General features: G+C 38.1%; 3 non-coding genes across 3 annotated transcripts; 1 reads left to right on the top strand and 2 right to left on the bottom strand.

The window, feature by feature from the left end:
• Nucleotides 1–4,045: 4,045 nt before the first annotated feature.
• LOC112087694 lies at nt 4,046–4,152 on the top strand. Its single transcript, XR_002900239.1, has one exon. It is a non-coding gene; the product is annotated as a small nucleolar RNA R71 (small nucleolar RNA).
• A 5,059-nt stretch (nt 4,153–9,211) lies between these two features.
• LOC112087685 lies at nt 9,212–9,317 on the bottom strand. The gene has a single exon (XR_002900230.1). It is a non-coding gene; the product is annotated as a small nucleolar RNA R71 (small nucleolar RNA).
• Nucleotides 9,318–21,974: 12,657 nt separating this feature from the next.
• LOC112087695 lies at nt 21,975–22,085 on the bottom strand. Its single transcript, XR_002900240.1, has one exon. It is a non-coding gene; the product is annotated as a small nucleolar RNA R71 (small nucleolar RNA).
• Nucleotides 22,086–22,365: the final 280 nt, after the last annotated feature.

Here is a 22,365-nt window from a genome sequence, read left to right as displayed (position 1 = left end):
ACAAATGCGAGAGAGAGGTTGAATGCATTGGGAGTTCATATTTCCTTTGAAAGAGAGAAGTGACCACTAAGAGAATTCAAGTTCATGCTCAATTTGCAATGCAAGACCATACTCTGATGTATCAACTTAACAGTAATCTCCACAAGTTCTCCTATTCCTTAACTCTTTGACATTCATTAAGCTTTCAACCAAGTGGATCAAATGATGCAATGTTTAAACAAGCAGGTTTGGCTATGGAGAGGATATGAGATTAAAATGATCTCATCAATGTCTGAGTGGGTTCAATGCAGCAAGGGGATCTCTCTATGAAATGATCAAACTTTGGCAGAATGCTAAAGGTAAAAAGCAACCTATGCATACAAGGGCAAGGACTCATCCCACCGCACACTCTACTCAAAGCTTTCTCACTTGCTCACTCTCTTAAGAACCTCACTTTTCACACTCATTTTCCTCTCACTAGGGGACTTATTTTTCATTTTCACACTCAAGTCTTGGAGTTCAAACTTTACACAGCTCTTTTTCTTTTGCAACCTATTTTTCTTTCTTTTCAAAACATTTGAGCTCTTTGGCTTCTTTTCTATTCCTTTTACTTAGAGACTAGACTCTTTCTTTTCAAAACACCAGAGCTCACTTTCTTTAACTCAAAACTCCAAGACTGATTTCTTTTCTTTTCTATCCCCTAGTTTTCACATCTCTCGTTTTTCCACTCATCTCTCCTTTTTCCACTCACCAACAAGCACTCCCCCACACTTAGTTCTCACCAAATCTCTCAGCTCCTTGATGATGGAACTTAACACTCAATGAATCTTGCCCTTGTCGCTCTAAACCTAACACTTTCTGCTAAGTTTGATCCAAGGTGGCCTTTCAATCACACACAAAAATTTGGCTTGAAGGAAGGATGGGTTCAGGGTTAGGAAAACTGAACCAGATGTGGACTCAGCTATTTGACTAAGGAAGAGGGTGGTAAAAACAGGATTCTAGCTCAAATATGTATATCGGTATCCACAAGCTTATTCAAACAATGCATCAAAGGACAATTTCAAGTCAAGTTCAAGGTTTTCACTTATAAGAGCTAAGTTGAATTCAAACTTGCTTCTCAGATTCAAATCATTTCAAGCCTTGCAAGCACAGAGGTCATTTCACAAGCATATTTAGTCCAAATTCTCAAAGTGATATACTCTCAAGGAAAGAACCTATCATTACTCCCATGCACAATGCAACCTATATGATGCAACTAGACTCAATCCTAAAAATGTGAAATGCAACTAGAATGAACATTTTTTTTTGTAAAAATTTTTCAAATTTTTTTATTTTTTTGGTTTTTATATGCACTTAGATGCAGACTCAAGATGCAAATCAAAATAAGAACAAGAGAAAACATGGTTAGTAAACACAAAACCTCTCCCCCAGACTTAAATAACACAGTCCCATGTGTTATAAAAGCATGAAGGAGAAGTGCAAAGCAAAATCACAAAATGCAAAGAGAAGATTAAGCTAAGCTAGATGCATATTTACAAGGATGGAGTGTTACCTGATCAAGGACTGAGAGATGGGGCTGGAGAATTGACTACACCGACCTCTTGCACCGACTGAAATCACCTTGGTGTGAGGCATCCTTGGCCATCTTTTGTTCCAGACCGACCTCCATTTGCTCGGTGTATAAGGTCGATATTTCTTCGGCTTTTTGAACCTTGATACACCGAGTTCTTGCACCAAGTGAAATCACCTCGGTGTGAATGCATTCCTCACACGTTTTCTAAGCTTTTCTTTGGTCCATTCTCCTTATGGCAGCTCCTAAACACCTCAGAAACCTGTCCACACTTAAGCAAGACATCAAAACATCCTAAAAACAGCAAAAGAAAGCATTAAAAAGAGTATTTACATAGGATAAGCTTGGGGTGTCTCCCAAGAGCACTTTGTTTAAAGTCACTAAGTTTGACTTTGAGAAACCTGTTCTTAGTTGGGGTGAGGTTGAGTACTGATTCTCTTCAGCACTTCAATGGTCCTGAGCATGAAGGATGAGCATTGCTGCCTTTGATAACCATTAGACCCTTGTCCTTGAGGTTCCATCTTGAGGCCTTTGTTCACAAGCTCCTGAATACCATCTGGGTCCTTATCAAGTATTGCCTTTGTGAGACCTGCCCTGACCTCAGCAAACAGTCCTGACTTCCCATTGCAATCCAGCTTATACTTCAGAGATCCATCATCATCAGCCCAAGGAGTCAGAGTAAAGTCTTGAGAAGAAGGGTCAGGTTCAATGCTCTTGTCTTTTGATGCTGAACCCTCACTCATGGTGTTCATCATATTTAAATCATCAAGTGTAGGAGAACATGAGAGCAAAATGTCTTCTTCTCTGATCAATGGCCCTTCATTTCCATCCTTGTAACCAGAGGTGATGTGGGGATCCTTTTCTATTTCCACGACTGAGAGAGATTGGGATCCACCTAATATTCCAGCACTTCCCACATACTTCATCTCAAGTACCTTAGGCGGTTCTATTTCTTGGACAACTGATCCACAAAATTCAGCTAAAGGAGGCTGAACAGGGTAAAAGACATCCTTATCCACCTTTGTAAGCATCACTCTTTGAGTATCAAAGTCAATCATTGTACCAGTGGTGTTGAGAAATGAAGTTCCAAAGCAAAAGTGGGAGCTCTTTGGTCTTCTTCATCTTCATGATCACAAAATCAGTGGGGATTACACATTCTCCAACTTGAAGTGGATAGTCTTTTAAAAACCCATATGGTTTCTGGGAGTAGGAATCTCCAAAGGTGATAGAAGAAGGGTAAGACGTTATAGACTTGACCATTAGCCTCTCCATCATGTCCTTAGACATTATGCTAACACTTGACCCTGAGTCACACAAGGCATTCTTCACTTGGAAATTACCAAGAGTGCAAGAGATGGTGAACTTCCCTGGGTAGCCTAGCTTTGGGAGGGAGGTGGGCTTCATCTGAGTTGATTCAGAGTTGGAGGCACTAACTGTTAGCTTGGCTTGATCAGTTGGCAGCTCTGTTGTTGCAATAGACCCTGAAGCATTCCCTTGCTGAACAGAAACAACTGAACCGGCTGCCCCCACACTTTTTCTCTAATGTCCTCATTGAGTTCATGTAAGAAGCCCATGAAATCATCTATAATGGTGTCTTCATCCTCATGAGTTTGTGCAGTCTCACTAGAAACTTGACCATAAAGGAGATCTTCAATCTCTTGCACAGCAGCTGAGTGGTCATCATTGGAGTATATGACATTACAATAATCCTTTGGGTTTTGAACAGCTTTACCAGGAAGAGAGACTTGTGGTTCAGAAGTGCAGATGCCCTTGTTCTTTTTAATAGCCTTTAGTTCAGCGCCTAGTGTCTCCAAGTCGGATACCATCTTTTGTTGTCCTAGTAAGAGCTGTTGGAGAACAACATTTAAATCAGGACTTTGTTGAACAGGTGGTGGGCCAAAACCAGGAGGAGGAGCCTTTGGCTGTAGGCTGACTTGATTTGTGAAGCTATTCCCTTGATTCTGAACCGCTGGTTGCTGAAAACCCTGTTGACCTTGGGAGTTACCTTGGTACTGATTCTGTTGAACAAAGCTTTGAGGAGGGTATATTTGGTCTTGGGGGTTGGCCACATTGTTGCTCCTATATGACAAGTTCTGGTGTTTGGTGAAGTTGTTGTAACCATTGAACTTTTTTTGATTCCCAATGAAGAGCAACTCCTCTTGAGTGAGACCCTCTTCATAGATATTTGTGAAGCATCTCTTCTCCTTACTCACATAGTTTATAGGCTTTTGAGTGGCAGATAGGGCTTTGTCGAGCTTGATATTCAGAGCTTTGATCTTCTCTTCCAGTCCTTGGTGTCTACCAGAATCTTCTCCTCTATAGCTTCTATCATAATCTTCCCCATAGGTGTCTTGGCTCATGGCTAAGTTCCCAATAAGTTCCATAGCTGCATTGATTTCTTTTGCCAAGAAATTCTCATTTGATGCTGTGTCCAACTGATTCCTGATCTTGGGGACAGCTCCTCTATATAAAGTTCTAAGGAGAGAGGCTTCTCAAAAGTCATGATGTGGACACTGATTTGTGTAGCTTCTAAACCTGTCCAAAGCTTCTCCAAAGGTCTCATTAGAATGTTGAGTGAAGCTGGAAATCTGGTTCCTTAGCTTTGCAGTCCTTGAGCTTGAGAAGAACTTGGATACAAAGGCAAGCTTGCACTGCTCCCATGTGTGGATGGATCCTCTTGGGAGGTTCTTTTCCCACTGATGTGCCTTATCTCCAAGGCTGAATGGGAACAATCTCAGTTTGAAGCTGTCTTCAGATACCCCATTGATCTTAGTGAGATCACAAACTCTGTCAAACTGATCTAGATGCTCCAAGGGATCCTCCATAGGTAAGCCATGGAACTTCTGATTCTGAACCATATTGATCAAAGAGGCCTTCACCTCAAAGTTGTTGTTTTGGACAGGAGGTGGCCTGATTCCTGCTCCATACTGGTGTGCATAAGCTCGGTCATTCTCACCAACAAAGACTGGTGGAGGCTGATGACGCATGGGTGGGTTGGGGAAGGGTTGTTAACTTGAGGTCGGTCTTGGTTCTGGTTACACTGAGCATGTCCCTGATGGACCTGAGCCTGTTGAACTTGAATTCTAATCCCATTACCAGCTCTTTGACCGTGATCAGCTTCTTGAGCCTGATGCTCATTCCCAACTTGCTGATCCATCATTCCTAACCTTTCCAAGTGAACTGCTCTTTATCTTTGTCTTCTTGCTTGGATTCTTGTGATCATAAACCTGAAAACAAAGACAGAAATTGAAAGGTGATCAGTAAAACAAAAGAAACTTGATCTCAAAAACTATATCAGAAACTAATGCTAACAATCCCCACACAATATGGCAACGGCGCCAATTGATAACTAAGAATTTTTTAGGTTCTTAGAAGGGTTATCAATCCCTTTGCTGTTGCAGCATAAAGGGTATCAATCCAAATGTGTGGTAGTTAGGCACTAGTTTATGTAACAAGTTCTTAAGTCAAGTGAGACAAGAAAGGTTTTTGGTGATAAGAAACAAGAAATCATAAAACAAGAAACAAGCAAAGCAAGATGATTGACTACTAAACAAAGCAAGCAACCAAACAAGATGATGATAAAGCAAATGATGAAAAATAAACCTCTAGATGTGATCATTGATTAGGGTGCTTAAGATATTAATTCATGATGCTAAGACCATAATGCAACACTTACTACTCTTTAGTCTAGGCTTCTTAATCAGATTAATCCACTCTCATGACAGAAATCCTTTTGCAGATCACTTAATCAAGTCTAACAACCATTAGAGATAATCAAGCAATTAACAAGCATAATGTTCTAAGCCTAATAAGTGACCAAACAATCTCTAACAAAGAAAGACTGAATCTTTTACAGAAAGAAATAACAAGCAATCACATGTTCTCAAAACATTTTAACTTAGAACTCTAATCTAGATTAATCCTCTCATGAAGGCATTAACCTCTACACTAATCCATTTTTAAACCAAATTCTCATTTGTGAAATATGAATTGATGATCATTAAGAAACAGTTCTAATATGTCATTTATGCATTAAACTATCACTCTCATGATGAAAAAGGCATAAACCCTTAGCTTAGCTCTTTCACGCATTTCATCAAACACCTTGTGGGTGGAGAAATGCCTAAGCCCTAGATCAGAGTGATGTGAAAAGATCTAGCATTAAGAGCAGCTAACTATGGAAATGAAATGAGAATCTAGACCCTAAACATCACAAATAAAACATCTAAGCACCCTAATCTACACACCTAGAAGCTTAAAAGAAAACTACTCACTAATCATGATGAACCCACCATTTCCTTTGCAAAAGGTGATATTAATCACGATTAGAAGTAAAGATGAGATGAAGAAATGATAAGAAACAGCTTTAAGATGATTAAATCTGCTAGACATCTCTTGATAAAACTCGTTTTTACACTAAAGAGGGAAAGAAACAAAGAGAATAAAGCTCTTTCTGCTGGATAATGCCTAAAACATATATATAGGTAGGGTTTCTTGATGTGCCAACGTAGAACAAACTAGGTTTTGGTCCCAAAAAGGCCCATAAAAACGTCTTGGTTCGAGAATGTATCGTCCAGATTTTTCTCGGTGCAGGACCTCGATATTTCTTCGGCTTTTTTAAGCTGGTTACACCGAGACACTACACCGGCTGAACTCACCTCGGTGCGGCACAAAGAGTAGCTTCAGGGGATCAATACCGAGCAGGATTCAGTCGGTGCAGCATCTCAACAATCCCTCGGCTTTTTAGCTTCCAAAAGCCAGCCAAAAATGTCAAGGTTCCAGGTAATATCGACCAGATTTTGGTCGGTGTTTCTTCTCGGTATGAATGTAAACCGCCTGCACCAATTCCTTCATAACTATTTTCTCACTGGCCCAAACCTTGATCTTCCAACCCCACAAACCAGATGACCTCCTCAGATCCAATTTTGGTGAAGGGCTCAACCCCGTGTGACGTCGGAAAAGCCCCTTTCTCGTCGGTTCTTTGAGGTGCATCGCGTGAGTCCTGATCGGGCCGCGAGACATGTGTTCCTTCCGATGGCAATATCTCCCAGTTCACGGCTCCAAATCGTCTGATTCTAAGTTTTTCAGAAACTAGATTCCTTCCTCTTGAATTTTGATAAAGGCCCCGGCAACTGAATCAGATTGGAAAGTCATCGTCCCACACAATCTTTGTGACTCATCGGATCGGTCTTGAAACTGTCGCGAGACAGGTATGTCTTCCGGCGAGTTTAACTCTCAGCTCACGAGTCCAAATCCAATGATTCCACCTGTTCTGGATCCGTGACCTGCTCGTCTCCAACTTTTCAGAAGACCCTGTAAACTGAATCGGATGTTAAAACTCTTCGGACAGGTAATCTTTCTGACGTATCGGATCGCTCCAGAATGGACGAGAGATAGGTCTGTCTTCCGATGGCCGTATCGTTCTGGGCTCTTGACTCAATTATCTCCAACTTTCATGAAGACCCCGACAGCTGAATCGGACGGCAAGACCTTCCAGAAACATGATTTCTGAGATGTATCTGCACCCGAGATTTTTGGCCGAGAAACTTAACCAGCCGGTACGCGTTTTGGCCGAGAAATCCACCCGCGATACATGAAAATTGCCGAGAAAAAGCTTCCTGCGGTACAGGCTAGCGCCGAGAACCTCCAAAAGGCTGTTTTCACCATTTTTAAAGCTCTGATCACCATTTCGTTTCCTGGTTTCACCTTTTCAGCTCCAAATAGCTCCAAATACACTTGATAAGCACTCCAAACCATGCAAAGACTCATTGGGACCTAATGCAACCCCTAAGCCCTAAAACAACACCTTAAGGCCTAAAATGCATGAAATAAAACATGATTTGGAATAAATTATACAACCTAAATGATGCAAGTTATGAACATATCAAGAGAACTCATCTGTAGTTTTAGGTTTTATTTTTATGCATTTGTAGAAGCTCTCCATCGCCATTTTGTCTTCAATAAGAGAAGTTTTTCTGCAACATTGTTTCTTTTACTTTTCTTCTTCTTAATTCTAAACCGATGATGATGTCTACCTCAGCCATGTATGAGTAGTCACCTAGTTGGGTGAAAGGGTAATCCAAATGGACCCCATGTTCGAATGACATCTAGGTTTTTAGGAAAAAAGATTTCGATTTTTAACATGATTCTCCCATTCATCCAAATCTCAAAGCGATATTCTGGATTGATCACCCAGAATCTGATCCTAGGTTTAATCCGAGCCACGAGAGTGTTGTATCTGGGTTGCCTGAACTGGATCTTATGGACGTCCCTGTCGTAGGAGACGAAAGCTACCTACGGAGGATACGTAAGCAGAGATGGATTCCGATCTACAAAGCATTATCTTGTTATGGCATGAGAGCGAGAGTTAATTACCATGGACAAGTGATTAGATGATTAGGGTGACGAGAGTTGGCTAATCTTACATGTGTCTATCCTAGTTTCAGAGTCATAGAAAATTCTTGCCTAAATTCCTTGTGTTTTAGAACATGAACACTAAAGATGAACCTTGAACCCAGCGCTTTTTTCTTACTGTTTTTCAACCGATTTTTACTTAAAGCTCTTTTTAATTCTCTGCATAATTAGATTAAGTGACAAACCAAAACCCCTTTTTATCCTAGCATCAGTTAGGAGTCCTCAACACACAGATCTCTGTGGATTCGATCCCTAAGTACTACTGCGTTTTCTGTGCACTTGTAGCTTGTCTAGGGTAAAACTTGTGTTGCCCACTGCACTCACACCAAGTTTTTGGCGCCGTTGTCGGGGATCTGTCACTGTTGACTTGACTTCCTAATCTAATTTTAATTTTAAACCTCAAGAATTTCGAGTTCTGCTGGAGATTTTCTAACTCTTCATTTTATCATTGCTTTCTTTGCTCACATGTGCATGAAAACTAGGAGAGATCCGGACGAAATCGTATTGCCCTTAGACGAGATTGACAAACACGAAAGAGCACTTAGGAAACTCAGACGAAGAACGCTCAAGATGGCCAATCCTAATGCCCATCGGGAAGATCTTTTAAACCGTGATCAGGAGGATCACATTGGAGATGATGACCGTGATTCAGTTCATGGTGATGACCTAGATGCTGCTCATGAAGAAGATGGACAGCCATAACTCGATGAAGAGGGAAACCGAGTCCCTCTAAATCCTGCTCAAGCCGCTGATAATCAAAGGAGACAACACCAGGCTGATGCTGAAGGAAGAAGGAATGATGAAAACATTGTTCCACCCGTTGTTAGAGAAGCCAATCGACCAATACAGCTTGCCAATCCTGCGAGAAGACAGCCTCGGAATAGACTCATTGCCGATTTTGATGCACCTCACCAATACTTTCAAAATCGATCAGCTATTCAAATCCCTGTTCCTAGAGAAAATCACGAGATAAAACCTCAGATAGTCTCTTTGGTGAAGCAGAACCAATCCCATGGAATCTCTACTGAGCACCCAATGGACCACATTGATCTTTTTGAAGAAATCTCTGGAATGGTGAGAACAACTCCAGAAACTGTGGACTATGTGAAGTGTAAGCTTTTTCCTTTCTCTTTAAGTGATAAAGCTTTTTTAGATGGTTGAAATCTATGCCATCTGGTTCTATTACTTCATGGGAAGAATGCAAGTCAGCTTTCTTGAACCATTTCTACACCAAATCAAGATCGAACCAGCTGAGAAACAAGATACAAAGTTTCCAAAAAGGCCCAGTAGAATCATTCTATGAAGCTTGGGAGCGATTCAAAGAGTATGAGAGAGACTGCCCTCATCATGGTTTCTCTGGAGCAAACCTGCTAAGCACCTTCTCAGAGGACTTCAGCAGAAGTATCAACTTTCTCTTGACACTGCCAGCAATGGAGATTTCAGTTCAAAAACCATACCACAAGGGAGAGCACTCATTATAAATCTGGCTGTAGCTAACAGCAACAACAATCTTGAGTATGACAGATCAAAGAAGACTATTACTACTCATGAATCATGGGAGATTGCTGAGCTGAAAAGCATGGTAAGTCAACTTCTTAAGTCTCAAAATAAGAATATACATGCTTGTGATACTGCTGTATAAAATGAGGAAGATGGAAGATATGAAGAGGACAGCATGTACCAAGAGGAAGAAATCAATTTTATGGGAGCTCAGGCGTATCATAATCGCTTTAGTCCAGCTTTCAACAACAACTTCAGGAACTCTGGTGCCAGCTTAACAATCTCTCATACAGAAATTAAGGAGCAAAAAATCAGCCCTATCCGCAGCAGCAAAGGAGTTTTCAAAACAAGTTTCAAGGTGGAAACTATGGAGGAGGAAACTTCCAACAAAGACCAGCATTCAATCATCAACAAGCACAGACCAGCTCATTAGAAGCAACCCTTTCCCAGCTAAGTAACCACGTAAAATCGCTTAAACAAACTATGATGCAGACTACTCAAGGCAATGAGAAGTCATTCAGGGAAATGGGGGTGAAGATCGATTGTATTTACAATGACTTGAATGGGAAGTTTGAATCTCTTGCGACCCATGTCAAGAAGTTGGAACATCAGATAGGTCAAACTTCAGATTCAATGAAGAGACAACCAGGAGTTTTACCAGGAAGAGTAGAAGATAACCCAAAGAAGTTCTGCAATACTATGACCGCAGTTTTGGAGGAAGAACCTATCGCAGACTCTAAGAAAAGATTGACACCTGAACCTCTCATAAAAGACTCTGAAACCAAGCATGAGAGAAGCCGAGTCATTCCGGTTAAGGTACCCAAACACTTGCCTGACCAAATACTCAAAAAGTCTAAGGATCCGGGCCGTTTCTTATTCACCTGTTCAATCTTTGGAATTGAATTTTCAGATTGTTTATGTGATTCTGGTGCTAATGTGAATGTCATGTCAAAATCTGTTGCTGAAAAACTTGGTATAGGTACATTTGTCCCATCTCCAGTAAGGATAATCTTTGGTGATTCATCTCAAAAGTGAACAGAAGGAATGATCCAGGACTTGCCACTGATCATTGGAAACAAAACAATCCCAGCCGATTTTCAAGTTTTGGAGATGGAAAAGGACAAAGACAGACCTTTGATATTTGGTCGCCCATTCTTAACCACTGTAGGTGCTGTTATTGACCATGTCAATCACTGTTAGTTTTCTTAAATGTGGACATGAAAAAGTTCTATAAGACCACACCAGATCCAGCTCCAAATCAAAAAGACAAGGATAAAGATAAGGTGTTGGAGGACAAAAAGAACTAAAAGCACTTGCATCTAGGCAATTTGAGATTGTCAAGACAGTGGTGCCACGAGATATCAGCAAGGAAAAGGAGAAAAATCTTGAAGGGATTGTTGAGAAGACAAAACATGTCCTCAAGGATGCAAAACTCTTTAATAAAGGGAAAGAGATTTTGATTCAAGATGAAGGAAATCCAAAGTTCAGGCTAAGAAGGATCCCAAGGACTCTTAATTCAAGGGATCCTGTCTCCTCTTCTCAATCCTAATCCTGCCAAGAGTCTAGCTAAAAGACTTTAAACAAAAGCACTTAATGGGAGGCAACCCATTTGGTATGATTTTTTTTTTTTTCTATTTGATTTCTTTTCTTTTTATGCATTTCAGGCTTTTATAAAACCCAGAAAAACCAAAAACATTCAAAAAATCAGAAAATATAAAAAGATTGGATGAGAAAGCAGGAAAACGGGAGAAACCGGGAGTTCTCGGAGCACGGTTCACCGCGGCCGTGATCAATCCAGCCGCGGCCAAGCCCTCCTCAGCCGCGGTCTAGGTTCCTCGCATGCGGCTAAAACCGTCGCTGCCGCGGCTGCGGGTGGATTGATCGCGGCCAAGCCCTCCTCAGCCGCGGTCCAGGTTCCTCGCCCACGGCCAAAACCGTCGTTGCTGCGGCCGCATGCATTCCACCCGCGGCCGACCACCGTTTTCTCCCAGGCGAGTTTTCCCTGTTTCCCGTAAACCGGAATTTCAATTCTCCGTTTTATTACGGGAAAGCGGGAAGTTCCCAAAGCATAATTTCCGTGTAAAACACGCCAGGTAAGTCTTCTAAACTTTGAAAAATAAATTTTTTCTTAGGAAAAACACCTTTTTAAAAGAAAAAAAGGATTTAAAATATCAAAAATGTCTTTTCTCTTCATCTTCCCCAACAAGCTTGGAGATCTGGAGAAAAAGACAGATTTCAAAATTGACAAATCCTTTCCAAATTTTCGAACATATCTCACTCTTTTTCCAAGGAGATTCAAATCTATCATCACATATCACTTTCAGTAAGGTATGAACTCAAATTTCTCACTTTTTCTTAAGAACTCAGATTTAGGGTTTTTTTAGAATGAGTAGAAAATTACCTTAGGAAGATTGGAAACTGTCTTTGGACTTAAGGCTAGACTACTAGGTAGTTTAATTGCATGATTAAACACTTAGACCATGGAGATTTGAAATTTTCGAAAATCTAAGATTTGAGACTTTGAGCAAATCGAAATTTGGAGATCTGTTTGGTTCAGCTTGCATATCTGGATTGTTTGGTTCTTGTTGACAGAAAATCAGATTAGATTACATGTGACTGAGCATAAAACATCATCCTGATTTAGAAATCTCATGTGTTGAACATCAGTATATCGAACTTGACTAGAAATTCTCAGATTTTGTAATGGTTGATGCATTTACAGCTTGTTTGTCATGATAATGCGTTTGTGATACTTCTATAAACACCTTGTTCATAAAAATTGATACCAAAGCAGCTTGATTTATCCCTTGTCTCGAGAATCTCGTTTTTGCAGGTCATGGATCTCTCTCAAGTTCGTCTGATTCGAACCAAAACGAGCCCTCATGCGAAAAAGCCCCATTCGCAGGAGACATATGATGCATTGAACGAGACACAACTATGTGAAGATGAACCTCTATCCACCTTCATTGCCGCGGAAAGAAGAATCTTTTCAGGAGAGATTGAGCGAACCTCCACTCAGCTATCTTTCCCTCGAAGAGTCAAGTCTTCCTCTAAGCCGAAAGTGAAGTTTGTTGGTAAAGCCATTGACCTAGACATCAACTATTTGGCACAGCTTGAGAAGCTGAAGATCAAGCCAACTCCAGAAATTGACTACTCAACTCTTGAGATGCTTGGAATCAGAGAAGATATGATATGGTATCTTGATAGACTTGGAATAAGATCATTCATGGAGCAGAACTTTCAGACCTATGAGAACCACACCAAGGAGTTCCTTGCATCAGCAACTTTGAGCTACAAGAAGAGAGCTACTCCTATAGCACTAGATGGCACACTCTCCTTCTTTATTGGAGGTCATCCTTACTCTCTTACCATCTTAGAGATATGTGATGCTTTGAAGTTGCCTTATTGTGATGAAATTGCATTGGAGAAGAATCCAGATGAGGATCTTTGGAAGCTGATGGGTTATGGAGTTTATGACAAAGGAAGGTCTAAGGCATCATTACTCTCTCATCCTGCTGTTCGCTATGTTCATAAGCTACTAGCACACACTGTGTTTTCGCGAGCCAATCAAGTGAATGTCCTTAAGCCAGAGTTGGTAACACTACAGCTACCATTCGCAGATCACCCCAGGTTTCCTTGCTTTGCCTGTATCATTGCAAGGAACCTAGTGAAGGTTAAGCATGAGATCTTTACATCTGATTGTCAGGACTACTCACCAGCTTTTGGGAGCATCATTACTTCGCTTATGATAGCAGCAGGAGTTGATTTTTCAGCTGAGACACCTCTTAGAGAGGATTGGTTTGATCTTTCTCAGTTCTCTAGAGACAGGACTATCACCAGGGCCAAGATGGACCCAATTGGATTTGCTTACAAGTTCTCCACCAGTTCCACCGAGTACAGGGTCCTTCTTCCATCAGATTCAATGCCCCGTCTCCGAGATGGTTCAGACCCAGGATGGAAACCAGAGACTAGCGACTTCCTACCATCTTTGCCACATTTACCTTTGGCCATGAAGCAATTTCTGGCTGCAAAAGCCAAGAGAGAGGTAGCTGCAAACAGCAAAAGACTTCAGCCTGCACCATCTTCATCCAGAGCCAGTTCTTCTCATATCAGAGCATCCACTAGGAATGATGCAGACTTTGCAGCTTTGAAGAATAAGCTTGACCAGCAAGAGAAGATCAACAGGCACATGAAGAGACTACTGAAGAACCGCCGGTTTGATGATGATTCCTCATCTATAGAGACAGATGACAGCCATGAGACATAGGCGCCTATCCATCACCACATCATACCCACGGTTCTATCATCATTTTTCTTTTTTTTTTTTTATTTTAGACTCTTTTGCTTTTATTTCACCATCTTCTCACCAACTTTTTCACACTGGGGACAGTGTGATTTAAGTCTGGGGGAGGATGTCTATTCGTATTAATCCATTTTTCTTTGTTTCTTATCTTTTTCTGCAACTTTAAAATTTTCTATGCTTATTAAAAGACCTTGAGTATTTTTCAGGAATGTTTGACACAAAACTATGATGAGTAAGACCCATGTGCTTCTAGACTTTACATGCTAGTTTCTTTTGTGGTTAGTACTAGATTAGGCAGTAGCTAGAGTACTTTCACTACGAACTCCCACCAGAGGATTTCTATTCATGGAGGCTTTTCCTGACAGGATAGACTAGCTCATTTCACTTGAACATAATCTTGACATTTAATTTTCTCATCATTGGTTTTGGCAGGCATCATGATACACACCTAGGACATCTTTACATCATTATTACCACTCTTTGTTGTTCTAGATGGCCAGTTCATCTTTAGCTGGTACCACACCCTTTACCCAAACCTTTATGTTTAAACCTCATGCATTCTTTCTTTAGTTTATATCGACAGATATGTGCAAAAACGCCGGAGAGAGAGGAGCAACATGGTTTTCAGTTACTCAAGAAGAAGACTGAAAGAATTTGGGAAAGTAAAGCATCAAGAATCTATCAGAGCTCAATGTGCCTCAAAAAGCTTGAATTTAAAGGTAAATTTCGTGCTTCCTAAGACTCTCAATCCATAGGCGGTTTCCCCTTTCAAAAAAATATATATATCAAAAAAAGAGAAAAAAATGAAAGGAAAGGAAACTTAAAGCGTAAAGAGTTTAGGGTAGCCGAAATTATTTGAAGCAAAGGCTGCAAGTATTCATTTGTGAGCATTGGTTTTAAAACCTGGACAAAAATCTAAGTCTAGAGGAGTTATGAGGAGAACCTGAAGAAGGGAGATCAAGAATCTCAAAGCAAGAAGAATATGACTGGAAACTGTGGATATCAACAACTCCACCCTCTCCTGTTATTTTGCATAATGTATTGTCTCTCCAGAAAAGGTAACCCTAAACACTAAAAGCCTCACCTTCTAAACAGCCATTTTGAATACCTAGCCTTGAATACCTTGCTAAACTCCTTTTGATGAGAACCACTGGAACTTATAAATGAATGTTAAGAGGTAGTGACTGGAGGATATGTTTAAGTGTGTAGACTTTCGCATGACGGATCAACGGACTAGTTATGCTTGTGCTTTGGTGAGAGTTTCTAGACTATCCTTGATTTGAGCATAATGACTAACTCTAGTTTAGAAGCATGGTCTCTGTGATTTTGTTAATTCCTGCGATTTTCAAACCTCTTTTCCAGGTTCAGATCTTTGGTTTTGTTTGAGGACAAACAAACGTTTAAGTCTGAGGGAGTTGATAACATCTGATTTTGACCACTTTTATGGATCACTTTCAATATCTTAGGTAGGTGTTTTTACTCAGTTTTAAAGTTTTTATAAGTTTTTTTCCATGTTTTGGAGTTTTAAAAGGCTTTTCAGGAAACTTGAGACTTTTCGAGTGCATTTTTGGAGCAAAAGTACATTTTTGGATAAATTCAAGCCGTCAGAATTTTGGCAACCAATGAAGACCTTCTCACCGTCTGATCATCCCCAAATTTGGAGACATTATATGGGAGACAACCAGCTTTCCAACACACTTGGAATCAAAGCAATCCAACGGTTAGATCTCAAGATATCATCAATACACTGAAGGCCGACCAACACAAGTCCAGTCAAGCACAAATGCTTTCACCCGCGGCCAGCCTTCTTCCCACCGCGGCTCAGGAGGTTTCACCCCCGATGGACCTATTTCCAAACCTCAGGAGCCCAACTAAGGCTCAAGACACTTCCTGCACACATTTTACAAGCCCTAGACGCCCAAGACTTGGAGAAACACTATAAATACTCATTTTTAGGTCTTTTGTAAGAGAGCCTCTTTCTTCTCTTTGAGAGAGAACTCATTTGTAGTTTTAGGTTTTATTTTTATGCATTTGTAGAAGCTCTCCATCGCCATTATGTCTTCAATAAGAGAAGTTTTTCTGCAACTTTGTTTCTTTTACTTTTCTTCTTCTTAGTTCTAAACCGATGATGATGTCTACCTCAGCCATGTTTGAGTAGTCACCTAGTTGGGTGAAAGGGTAATCCAAAGGGACCCCATGTTCGAATGACATCTAGGTTTTTAGGAAAAAGGATTTCGATTTTTAACATGATTCTCCTATTCATCCAAATCTCAAAGCGGTAATTCTGGATTGATCACCCAGAATCCGATCCTAGGTCTAATCCGAGCCACGAGAGTGTTGTATCTGGGTTGCTTGAACTGGATCTTATGGACGTCCCCATCGTAGGAGACGAAAGCTACGTACGGATGATACGTAAGCAGAGATGGATTCCGATCTATAAAGCATGATCTTGTTCTGGCATGAGAGCGAGAGTTAATTGTCATGAACAAGTGATAAGATGATTAGGGTGACGAAAGTTGGCTAAACTTACAGGTGTCTATCCTAGTTTCAGAGTCATAGAAAATCCTTACCTAAATTCCTTGTGTTTTAGAACATGAACCCTAAAGATGAACCTTGCATGCAATGAAACCATATAATAACACAAATAAAATGATGTATAATTGAATGATACTAATCAGTCTTTAGGGCAATGAAACCATATAATAAAATAATTTATATAGATATATAATGAATGAATTTATATATTTGATATTCTTTGATAATATTATAAGATATGTTAGATTTATATGTAAAAAATTTCCTAAGTTTCAAACTATAACATATCCGTGCGTACTTACGATTTAGGAAGATATATAATAAACAAGTTTATAGGCATATGCTATAACTGATTCTACATAGATATGTGAGATACTAGATACTTTGTTTTTCTCCATGGTAATCATTACACTAAAGATTAATGCATTTTATATTTCTATTAAAGATAACCAATATACTTAAATGAATCGTCACCATTTATTGTTTCTCTCAACTGCATTATATAGAAAGAACTACTACCGTCGTTTATATATCATATCACTAAACATCTTCTCTCTTTTTTTCCTCAAAAATCGCTAACAAATTTTCATACAAACAAAAATCACTTAGTCCATTTTTTGTTCTGAGGTAATGTCTTACTACAATTTGGTATCGCATATCAATCCGTTTAAATATAGCTACGTTATTCCTGTGATGATAGACAAGCGATGGATCGTCAAGGATATGTATGGACAAGATCAACTTGAATTCATATTAGTCGACGAAGAAGTTTGTGTTAAAAAGAACAACTAGATTTTATACATATTATTCATTTTCAACCTTTTTTGTTGTTAATAACATAATTTTGATTTACGTGTTTTAATGTTTGGTTTGTATAGAGCAACAAAATACATGCAACCTCTTACAATTTGGTGCATGATTACTACCTTCGTACATGTCACGAAGGTGACTGGTTCGAATTTAGCGGATTTCTAGTGAGAAACATCGACTGGAACAACTGGGTTGAGAGACTTACAAATCATCACTGCAATCTCGTCCTGACCAGACATACCAAGGTTGATCGACTTCGACCTCTCTCCAACTCACTTTTTCTGGATGTGAAGGAATTTGAACAAATATTGGAAGGCAAACTTGAAAAATCTGTTCCGGTTGGTAATTTATATTCTATTTTTTTATTTACCATATTACCAGTTATATATCAATATGATTTAATTCATTATCATTTTCCATAATAGTTTGATTTTAGACTATGTCGGTAAAGTTGAACCTGTTCTGAATGTTCAATCGATTTCTACCAATACGAGACGATTATCTGTTGAATTCCATCTCCGAAATGCAAGGTTAGTACATTTGGCATAGGCATTACTTGTATTTTGCAAGATGATATTGATATGTTCCATATTTACAATTTTGTGCAGAAATGTTGTCATTAAGTGTGTTGCATTTAACGGCATGGCAACTACCTTTGTGAAAAAATGGAATGCTAGAACAACTGATCTGGTATTTTGTCTACTTAGTGAATGGAGAATCGATAATTATAAAGGTAAGTATAGTTGCAATTAAGTCAAATAATTATATAGAGTTACAGTTTTTTATATATAAAATATATAAATATTGTACAGATTTTATACACATATTTTCACATTTGATAGGAGAGAACATTGTTAGGGCATCTCCAACCCACCTCTATTTTTAACTCTAAATGCTATTTTAGAGGTAAAACCTCTCCAACTCATCTATATTTTCACTTTTAAAATAGCATTTCTCTATTTTTTCCTCTATATTTGGTGGACCTCTATTTTTTACTCTAAAATATAGTTGAACTTTTTTATTTATAAAGTAGTCTTTTAGATTTCAAATCTTTTTATTTATGACTAAAACAAACAGTATAAATGATATAAATTCAAATTTAACAACAAAACTTATAAAAGTTAATTTCAAATGTATTATTATACCTAAAAGAAGTCAGTATTTGATAGAACATTATAGTCTTATTCATTTTGACATAAAAAAGACTAGTGGTTTAATACATTAGTGATAAAACAAAAATATAGTGATAAAACAAAAATATAGTGATAATGATTTTAAACCAAAATCTACTATGTTTTTTTCATTTTAATTGATATAATGAATTTTAATTACTGAATAAATGTTTGTTTTAAAAGTTTTGTAAAAAATAAAAAAAAAACAAGTGGGGTTAAATTGTTTTAAAAAATAAAATATATTTAAAATATTTGTTTTAGAAAAATAGAATAATACATTTGAGTAAAACTCATCTCTATTATAGGGTTCCTCTATTTTAGAGTCAAAAATAGAGGAATACATTGGAGATGGTCTTAAGGACTGTTGTGGTATGTCGTGATTACAGTTCAACCCAGAAATAACCGAGGCTCAGAATTTTATGTTCATGTAAGTTTCCAATCGTTTTATATTTTTGATCGCAATATAATGTACCAGTTATATTAACATGATTTGCATTTATATATATATATATATATATATATATATTCAGGTTTGGACTTACCGATATGTACTCGAAGATCAAAGCTGCAAAGGATAACAATGCTTAAAAGTTAGACATTTTTATTCATGGACAATCTATTATCGGTATGGAAGTAATGTCCTTCCTTTATGTTTGTAATAACGACTTTATGTTTAAGTATACTAAACATCTTTATATTATTTATGTCATATTATATTAAATATATTTGATATTTCGTGTTTCTACTTATTGTGTGTTTATTGCTTTCTAAATATGTTTGAGTTTATTAACTGTAATAAATTTGAATATTGCATTTGTTTGGCCAGTTTAGTTTTTATATGTAATAAATCTTTCATTGGGCCTTTAAAAAATAGACAATCCAATACTAACAGGCCTTTAACAAATTTGCTTTTGTTGTCGTGTTTGCTTTAGTATACATGGATTATTTAGTATTAGGACTGATGTGTTAATTGAATTTGGTTTGAATTAATTTAACAATAGGTGAATTTAAAGTAAATATTGGATTGTATTATATATGACGATGAAATCACGTTCATAACGATGCGGTCAAACGTAACTTAATTTTATTTTTTATACATATGATGTTGGGAATGAAATTAGTCAAATATAACTTGATATTGAACAGTCTCGAATTATCCTATAAATTAAATCATCTAAGAGAAGATTTTTCAACTCAATAGAAAACACACACATCCTCTAAACTGTTTTTTTTTCTGTTCTTCTGATAGACGCACAAAAATCATATGTACATCACAATATACTTTTCGATTTGATAAATTATGATTTCGTATTTATCATTTGTTATTTTTGTGCATCTATTTAGGATCAGATCAGAAGAAATAGTTTATTTGCCTGTTTTTAGTGTTTTATGTGTGGGTGTGATAACACCGGATTTTGACCATTTTTATGGATCGTTTTAATATCTTATACAGGTGTTTTTACTCTGTTTTCAATGGTTTTTAAGTGATTTCTATGTTTTAGAGTTTTAAAGACTTTTCAGGAAACTTTGACTAAAAGTGTGCAATTTGGAACAAATGAGCAATTTTGGATAAATGCAGACCGTCAGAAGTATGACACTCGATGGAGACCTTCTCACCGTCTGATCATCCCCAAAATTTGAGACAACATAGAGGGGACAACCAGCTTTCTGATGCACTTAGTTTGGAGACAATCGAAAGGTTAGATCTTCAGATATTCCCGATGTACTAAAGACAGAAAATGCAGTCTCGAAGGAGAGCATAGGCCGCGACCGCGGCCAGACCATGATTCCCCGCGGTCAGGAACACCGCGACCGCGGCCAGACAACGTTGACGTCCGAAAGTGACCTAATTGAAGCCCAAGTTCAGCCCACTACTTATTCTTCAAACCCTAGACGTTTCCAACGAATTAGAAGGCTATATATACTCGTTTTTGGTCATTCTAATGACCAAGTCGTGGAGAGAGAGCAGAGAAGAGCCGCATACCTCTGAGTTGCCGTCTTCGGGAGAAGAAGGAGTCGTCGAAAGAGCCACCATTGATATCTGCCTTCATCCTCGTTCTTCGTTCTTTACCTTTCTCTTATTTAATTTCCAGCAAACTACAATACTTATGTGATGTTTTTATACACTATGATTGAGTAATTCCCTTGTTGCGTTTTAAGGGATTTTTCAAAGGGATTCATGGATTGATTTCTGGTTTATTAGATTAGGGTTTATCTTTAGATTTCTTCGTCTAAATCTGCTTTTCGATTATGTGGCTTGGATCGATAATCTAGCTACTGCGATTAGCTTGATTTACTCACCGAAAGTGTTGTTGAATCGATTAACCCTATTTAGATGAACAAATTCTCTTAGACGGCGTGAGTCGATCTAAAGTGTTTTGTGAAATTATCAAACTAATTTGTCTAGACACTTAGAGAACTGAATGGGAGTTTAGTAAATCTGAGTGAATTGATTTGTGATTAATACTACATGAGTAGGTTAGTCTGGGTTTGATTTCAGGAACAATCTATTGAAAACTCTATGTTTAATTCTCTTGTTAGCTAGTCTATGATTCCCGGCAAATTCCCTAACGCAACACCTTCTCATATTGATTTGATCTTATTGTTTACTAGTTTTTAAGTTTATTATTTTCTATTTTCGTCACTGTTCACAACCTCCAAACAAACACCCATATTTTCATCTTAGCTCAGTTCTCATCTCAAGTAAACTCGTATTGCAGTTACTTGGTCTTCAGTGGATCGATCCCTAAGTACTACAACGTACATCTGTGCGTTTGCAGAAAACTATGGTTAAAACCTAAGCACATCAAGTTTTTGGCGCCGTTGGTGGGGACCTTTAACGTTGCCTACGAGTTTCAGGTCAGAATCGAGTCTAAGGTACGTTCTCTTGTTCATTTTTGAAAAAAGAAAAAAGAAATAAAAATAAAATATTTATTATTTTATATATACATATCTATACATATATATATAAATTAATCTAAAAAAGAAAACAAAAAAAAATTAAATAAATAAATAAAAAATATAAATCTCTATATATATATATAACTAAAAACAAAAATATCTATTATTTTCTATAAATATATATATATATATATATATATATATTAACATAAAATTATATATATAAACTAAAAAAACGAAAAATATATATATTAATATATAAATATATAATTAATTAATTAATTAATTTAAAAAAAACACACACACACACACAAAAAAAATTAGAGATGGGCGATAACAATAGACACTTGCAAGGTTTAGATAGGCTTAGAGATAACCACCACGTCCAGCAAAACGTTGAAGAGCACGTTAGGTTCCATAACGCTCCTCGCTTAACTCTAAGAGATTATAACACTCTGTATGCTTTCTATGAGAACCGTTCTCCCATTAGTCTACAACTCATTAATGTAGACTATGAGATAAGCTCGAAGCTCATAAAATTGGTCAAGCAGAACCGGTTCCATGGCAATGCATCGGAGAACCCCATGGACCATCTCAAATATTTTGAAGAAATCTGCAGTACCAAGCAATCCATCGGAGTTCCTGCAGATTACATAAAGAGCAAGTTGTTTCCATTTTCTCTTTGTGATAAGGCGCGTGCTTGGTTCAAGTCTTTGTCTCCTGGTTCACTCGAATCATGGGACAAATGCAAGGCTGCCTTCCTTAACCATTTCTACACCACCTCTAGATCAAACTTCTTTAGAGACAAGATTTATAGGTTCCAACAAAAAGGAGACGAACCTTTCCATGAAGCTTGGGATCATTATAAAGGCTACATTATGGAATGTCCTCACCACGGTTTTACAGAGACATGCATCTTGAACACCTTCTACGAAGGTCTTGAATTGACATCTAAGGCACCTCTAAATGTAGCAAGCAATGGAAACTTCATGACAAGGACTGTGGAAGAAGCTTACATCTTGATTGATAATCTTGCTACAAGCAGCAGGAACAATTTTCCTGATCAAGGAAGAACGTCATGTTCTACTTCCCATGATCATAAGGAAATTGAAGAACTTAAAGCCATGGTGAAATTGTTTTTCAAAAATCAGCAGCGTTCTGTTAATGTCTGTGAAGCAGTT

Source organism: Eutrema salsugineum, unplaced genomic scaffold (assembly GCF_000478725.1).
Source record: "Eutrema salsugineum unplaced genomic scaffold, Eutsalg1_0 scaffold_17, whole genome shotgun sequence".
In the NCBI taxonomy this organism is placed as follows: Eukaryota; Viridiplantae; Streptophyta; class Magnoliopsida; order Brassicales; family Brassicaceae; genus Eutrema; species Eutrema salsugineum.
Note: the sequence above shows the minus strand (reverse complement) of the source record. Positions and strands in the feature narration are given on the sequence as shown.